The 7,294-nt window shown below is 45.9% G+C and overlaps 1 pseudogene; it reads left to right on the forward strand.

Annotated features, from left to right (window-relative positions):
* The window catches only part of LOC123067292 (PR5-like receptor kinase), a 2,700-nt pseudogene extending 400 nt beyond the window's left edge, over positions 1-2,300 (forward strand).
* The last annotated feature ends 4,994 nt before the right edge of the window (positions 2,301-7,294 follow it).

Raw genomic sequence — 7,294 nt, forward strand, 5'->3', positions numbered from 1 at the left:
TCTAGATGGGATCTAGAGGGGCCAAGCCCCTCTCCCCTTCACCATATAAATAGAGGGAGGGTGGGAGGGTTGCAACATCCTCCCCCTGGCGGAGTCCCTCCCTCCTCCAACACCTCCTCCTCCTCCTCCGTAGTGCTTGGTGAAGCCCTGCAGGAGAACCACAAGCCCACCACCACGCCGTCGTGCTGCCGGAGCTCTCCCTCAACTTCTCCTCTCCCCTTGCTGGATCAAGAAGGAGGAGATGTCCTCGGGCTATACGTGTGTTGAACATGGAGGTGCCGTCCGTTCGGCGCTAGATCGGATCTTCCGCGGTTTGAATCGCCGCAAGTACGACTCCATCAACTATGTTTTTGTAACGCTTCCGCTTAGCGATCTTCAAGGGTATGTAGATGCACTCCCTCTCTCTCGTGGCTAGCATCTCCTAGATTGATCTTGGTGACGCGTAGGAAATTTTTGAATTATTAGTACGTTCCCCATCAAGATCTTGAACTCAAGACCTCTTGGTATTGAATTAATGCTCCAACCAACTCATCCCAAAGTCCGAACTGGTGGACAGATACGGGAATATATATTTCAACATTAGCCACCATAAACATCACCAACCAATGTTAATATACGGTGTGGTCGGACGTTGTGCCAGGCGATGGCATGCGGCTTGATCAGGGGAAGTCATGGATGCTGGAGGTGCCCGCTAGTGCCACGACTAGTGGGCAGAGGATTTGGGCATGCATGCGCTGCTCATTCGATGGCAAGGGCAACGAATCATGCCGGACGGGCGACTGCGAAGGCTTGCTCGCCTGCGAGGCCCCCAACCAGCTGTCGAGGACACTCGTAGAGTTCACTAGTGGCCAGTTCAATAGTACTACAATTTCTTTTGACATATTCCTTCTCCAAGGTTTCAATGTGCCCATGGACATCCTGCTGGTGCCGGCCCAGGGAGGGCCAGGTTGCATCAAGGGAGCACGATGCACAACCAACATCACTTTGCAGTGCCAGAGCCAGTTTCAGGCCCCGGGGGTTGCAACAATCCTTGCACAATGTTCAACCAGAGCAAGTACTACTGCACTGGGAAGTCGAGCCGTTGCAAACCCACCACCTACTCAGCTGCTCTTCGTGCGGATGTGCCCAGACGCATATAACTACTCCAGGGATGATAGCTCTAGCACCACGTTCACTTGTCCAACAGGCACCAACTACCAGATCGTCTTCTGTGCCTGAACGATCTAACATCTTATACCCCAGATCCTCATGTAGCTGCGTCCATGGGCATAACAGTATCATCACTAGGTTTGGTTATTTTGGTTTTAGCTTCCGTACTCTCTTTCATACTGACTAGAGCTTTATCCTTTTAGCCGTACAAAAAAGAGAGCACGCCGACGCCAGGAGATGGAGGAGGAAGATGAAGATTTTGGAAACCTACAAAAAAAACACCAACGAGGTTCACATTTCAACAGTTGTAATTAGCAACCGAGAAATTCAGAGACAAGATTGGGGAAGGAGGATTTGGGTCTATTTTCAAGGGTCTCAGTGAGGAAGCAATTGCAGTAAAACATTTGGATCGAGCAGGGTCAAGGGAAAAGCGGAGTTTTGGCAGAGGTTCAGACAATTGGCAGCATCCATCATATCTATCTGGTTAGGCTGATTGGCTTCTGTGCGGAGAAAACCCATAGGGTCTTGGTTTATGAGTATATGCTAATTGGATCCTTGGTCAAGTAGATATATTGTCGACATGACAATAGTGCTCCTCTGTAAGAATGGAGGGTGCGGTGCAAGATTAGCATGAGCATAGCTAAGGGCCTCTACTACCTTCATGAGGAGTGCATGAAGAGAATTGCTCATTTTGATGTCAAGCCACAAAATATCCTCTTAGTTGAAAACTTCAACATTAAGCTTTCTGATTTTGGACTATGCAAGCTTATTGATAGAGGTATGAGCCAAGTGGTTACGAATGAGAGGCACACCTGGCTATTTAGCTCCGGAATGGTTGACGTCGCAGATTATAGAAAAGGTCGAAAGAATCTCAACACTTCCTGATCTGAAGAGAGCCTACATCTTATTACCATGTTGAAGAAAATATTAAGACAGATTTGTTGGTAGATTTGATTGACAAGAACAGTAATGACATGCAAACACATGAGCAAGAGGTAATTCAGATGACAAAGCTTGCAATGTGGTGTCTACTAAGTGATTGCAAGAGAAGGCATCATATGTCTCAGGTTGTCAATGTCTTGAAAGGTGCCAACAATGCGGCGACCAACATAGAGCACAACTTGTTTGTTACAAATCTAGATGTGCTTTAGAAAAACGGTTTGCTATTATTGTGAATGTGAGCTCCTCGGCTCCACCTCTAGCCTGGCATGTATCAGGTCCTAGGTGAACTGAGATAATCATGACAAGATATAACTTAGATTGTGGCAGGAAAAAATGCAAGTGTGTTTTCATTACATAGGTACTCTTGTGCTTAGGAAAACGTGTTATCGGGCCTGATCAAGTCGATATTGTCTCAATATTGTCAAACCAAAACATTTTTTAAAGTAATGGCAGCCAGTGGGAGTAGACATTTTCTCAATTACCCTCAGTGATGAACATTTGCTACAAAGCTTCTCACATACTAGTGTACATTACATTGGCCAAGTAGAGCTTTCAAAGTGAGAAAGAATGCAGGGAAAAGAAAGGGACCTCCAAAACTGGAAGGAGCAAAAGACAACAGTACTAAAAAAGGGTACGCAGTTCCACTGAGTAAAGCAAAAGAAAAGGCAATACTATGATACATATAGTCCCGAGGATACCAAGCTTGGTGATGTTGTCGCTCAAGATAATCTCACGTTACTGCAGCTGATATAAGGTTGCAAAACCTGGGTGTGCTTGTGGAACAGTAATGAGATAAAAACAACACCATGGAGAGATTTTATTTTCGAGGGACACAATGGAGAGGTAATGCATAGCGTCCAGTATTACTATTGTTATCATGACAAGGGTTCAGGCTAAACAAGCAATCTGTAAGGTAACAGATAGAAGGTTCTGCTATCGTGAGGCGCTTCTGCCGTTCGTCGGAGGCGGCTAGGGTTCGTCGGACTGCTGTCCTGGATTTCCCAAGGGGAGCACCCAGGACAGCTGCGCGGGTTCGCGCTCCAGTAGCCATGGCAGGACGAGGCGCTGGCCCTACTCCCAAGCCCGCGCCGCCGAAACCTAGGGCTGCGCCGCCGTTACCCGGTGCGGCACCGCGCCATGCGCCTCCGCCCCATCAAGTGGCGCCTCCGCCGCAGAGCATGGCGGGGCTCGCGCAGCAGCCGCCCACCCAGCAGCTCAATGCGGGGCAGCCGCCTGAGGCGCGTGCTGTGACGCCGGTGCAAAGGGGAGGCGGTGGTGGACAGCACCATTTCCCGGCGAACCGAGGTAGAGGGGCCATGCATGGCGGACGTGGTCCTCCCAGTGGACAATGGGGTGATGATGGACAATGGGGTGGTGATGGCCAGCATCGAGGCTTGTCGGTGGCGGGCGGCGGGCGCGGTTACGCTTGGCAAAGTGATTGGTCGACGGATCGGCCATTCTATGGTCCTCCGGGTGGTTTTGTTGAGGGGACATCTGGCCCGGATTATAGGCAGAGAGGTGGGTTCTGAGGCCATCGCGGTGGCCGCGGAGGCAGGAACCGCCATCGTCAGCCTCCGCCGATTACCGCTACCGTTTCTGAGGTTGCAGAGACGGTGGGTTCTTCTGAGGGGGCTGCTTCCTTACAGCCGCCAGCATTGTCCGGTCAGGTCATGGCAGCAGTGACGGCCTTGGCAACTACGGCGGTGCCCGAGGCTGAGCCGAGTGCGGCGGGTACTATCATAGTGGACGATGATCTAGAGGTAGACAGAGCTACCAAGTGGGCCCGTACACTACTAGGGAAAACCTTATACATAGAATCTTACCAGCAGCGTGGTTTAAAAACAAACGCTACTGCTAATTAGTAGTAGCGGGCTATAGGAAACCGCGCTACTAATAGCAAGGTAGCAGTAGCGCTCTAGGTAAAACAAGCGCTACTACTATAATTGCCACGCCGTTGCCACCGGGCTAGATATAGTAGTAGCGCCATATTTCCGGACGCGCTACTGCTAAAGTACTTAGTAGTAGCGTTTTTCTTCAAAACTCGCTGCTGCTGGGTGGGAACTGGACGCGCTACTGCTAAAGTCACCGAAGACTTCATGGTACCTCGTTTAATCTTATTACCGGCAAGTCACTTTACTCGTACTGTAATGCATGATCCCGTGACCAGACACTTGGTCACATTGAGCTCATTATGATGATGCATTACCGAGTGGGCCCAGAGATACCTCTCCGTCATACGGAGTGACAAATCCCAGTCTCAATTCGTGCCAACCCAACAGATAGTTTCGGAGATACCCGTAGTGCACCTTTATAGTCACCCAGTTACGTTGTGACGTTTGGCACACCCAAAGCACTCCTATGGTATCCGGGAGTTGCACAATCTCATGGTCTAAGGAAATGATACTTGACATTTGGAAAAGCTCTAGCTAAACGAACTACACGATCTTTGAGCTATGCTTAGGATTGGGTCTTGTCCATCGCATCATTCTCCTAATGATGTGATCCCGTTATCAGTGACATCTAATGCCCATAGTCACGAAACCATGACTATCTGTTGATCAACGAGCTACTCAACTAGAGGCTTACTAGGGACATGTTGTGGTCTATGTATTCACACGTGTATTACGATTTCCGGGTAACACAATTATAGCATGAATAACAGACTATTATCATGAACAAAGAAATATAATAATAACCATTTTATTATTGCATATAGGGCATATTTCCAACAAAGGCCACCACACCCGGAACTCACTGCGCCGCTGCAGCCCACGGCCGGAGCTGCCACCACGCCGGGCCGCTGCCCCAACCCACGCTGGGCCGCTGTTCACGATAATATGAAGAAGTTTACATTTTTGAATTATGGGCCATGAAAATTCCACTCCTATTGGTTTAATATTGCGATGCAGATATATGTGTATGGATAATAGTAGTGCCAACTACAAATCTGATCTCCAAAAAAAATATGAATTGATTGCAGATGATGGTTTTGATGAGCCATTTACAAAGGAGCCCAAGAGATCAGGCTCGGATACAAGGTCAAAAATTCGGTGGAGGTCTACGAAAGTTATGGCCAAGGTAAATCACTTGTTTATGTATGAATATTCTTGATGTCATGGTACACGGTGTCTCCTAAAGAGATAAATAAAATCAAACACACCTTATTCTTTTGTCACATATTTGGTGTCCTACAAATAGTGGTGGGGAATTAGTATTACACCTTGCTTCTTTATCTACATTGTTGATAGTTCTTTGGACGAGTTTTTCCTCATTGGAGAAGTTTCCCCAAAGCGTGCATTTGGGGCATACATAATATCAGCTTTTCTTCTTTTGAAAATGATTTCATTGTTCCGTAGGTTAACTCTGAATTAGCAGCATAATTCTGCTGCTGGAGTATAATTTATTTCTCGCCTTTTCCATGACAGGTAGAACAAGACGAAGGCAAGAATAACAGACTAATGACGCGTCTGTGATTCACCAACCACGACGCCATTAGTAACATGTGCAGTGTTGATGATGGTGTAGTTTAGACAATTTATCATTTATCTTCTCACGGTAATCTGTTGAGTTCGTACGATGGTTCATTTTGCTGCGAGCTTGGAAACAGGCATGAGTTGTGCTTACTTAGAACGGTATTCAGTCTGTCTCTCTGATCTGACCAGTTTCTTGCAAAGCTGCAGCGGATGTACACTGTTAAGGTCAAGTTGTGTGATGAATTCACAAGAGTAAAATCCATTATCACTGTACTTAAGTAAGTTTTTTTGCTCTTGTCACTGAACTTGAATGTACCCGCGATACGATCACAAAACAGAGGTTTAAGTTCCACCATGGCCATGAGCAAGAGCTAGAAACCATATCGGAGCAGTGGTATTGAACTGGGGAAAGAAATTTGCTTTTCTTTTGTGTCGTGAAGCTAGGACAGTTTTTCCTTTTCCTGAAACAAGCAAAAATAAAAGAATGGAATATGCAAAAGCTAGTGCTAGTTGTTATTGAGTGCCCTGCAACTACTCAAGATTAAACAGAGAGCAGGTTTCAGAACACCCCTCTGTTGAATGTAAGTGGTTGCTAATAATAGTTTATGAGCAAAAGGTGTGAGCATGCATGAACTCGTAAAATGTAACAGATATCGTATATTCATGTCTATATTGCCTAGGAAGGCTGGGTATATTACCAGTAAAAACAGAGCAAATCATTGAAGATTTTTGGCATCGTAATTTGTTGGGGTGGGACAGCTGAATGCTACCTATGTCTCGCTTTCAACTTTTAGAAGATGAAGAAAACATGAACAGCAAGCTAAGGACGAGGATATGATTCACCCAAGCACTGGATGAATCACACTGAACGGTATGCTCACAATTTTCGTGCATGGAAAACAAGGGGTCTAAACTACCGAAGTTCCAATAAACAAGCCGATCCTTTGTCTGTTGAAAACACCAGTTCCAGCAGACTAGTTCAATAATTCACAGCTGTGAATTGATAATAAACCAGAATGTCACCAGACTGCCAATTGGGCATTAAACTTGATCATCTGATAGTCAACACTTGACAGAATACTTGATCATCTCATAGTCAACACACAAGTTTAACGGTCATTTCTACACAAGACAGTTTCACCCAAGGATCATGGTGCACTATCACATCAAACTTGCTGACTAAATCAGGAAATGGAACCGAGTACTTCTCATGATACGTGAAGGGTAGTAGGGTAGCCTTGTCAGGATTTTTTATTTGATCAATCCTTCTCGCTTAGTTCATCCCTCAATAGTTCCTAGTCTGTACTATGTATGTTGCAAAATAAGTGTGCTATGTCAAAAAATATTAAGATCTGTCAATTAAGACTTGCGACATGCCTTGCAAGCTGAAATCCACTACACTAGAGACTTCTTTTTTCCTGATGATCAACATTACAGACTTGGCTAGACTAAGATACACTCCCTCTGCAAACAAATTAGTGATCTAAAACGCCTTATATTTGTTTACATAGGGAATACTTAGTAGCATATACACATTGGGACCATATTGCTGTGAAAACCAACTTGTACATTACCTGGGCAGCATGGAATTCCTAGGTTTATGTATTCAAATCCTTCACCCAGAGAAAACAAAATCACCAAAGGTACACCAAAAACATAATACTAGAACCTATGATGCATACATGGTTACGCATAGTTTATGAACAAGATACGTGAACTCAATGTTCCTG

This window comes from Triticum aestivum, chromosome 3B (assembly GCF_018294505.1).
Source record: "Triticum aestivum cultivar Chinese Spring chromosome 3B, IWGSC CS RefSeq v2.1, whole genome shotgun sequence".
NCBI lineage: Eukaryota > Viridiplantae > Streptophyta > Magnoliopsida > Poales > Poaceae > Triticum > Triticum aestivum.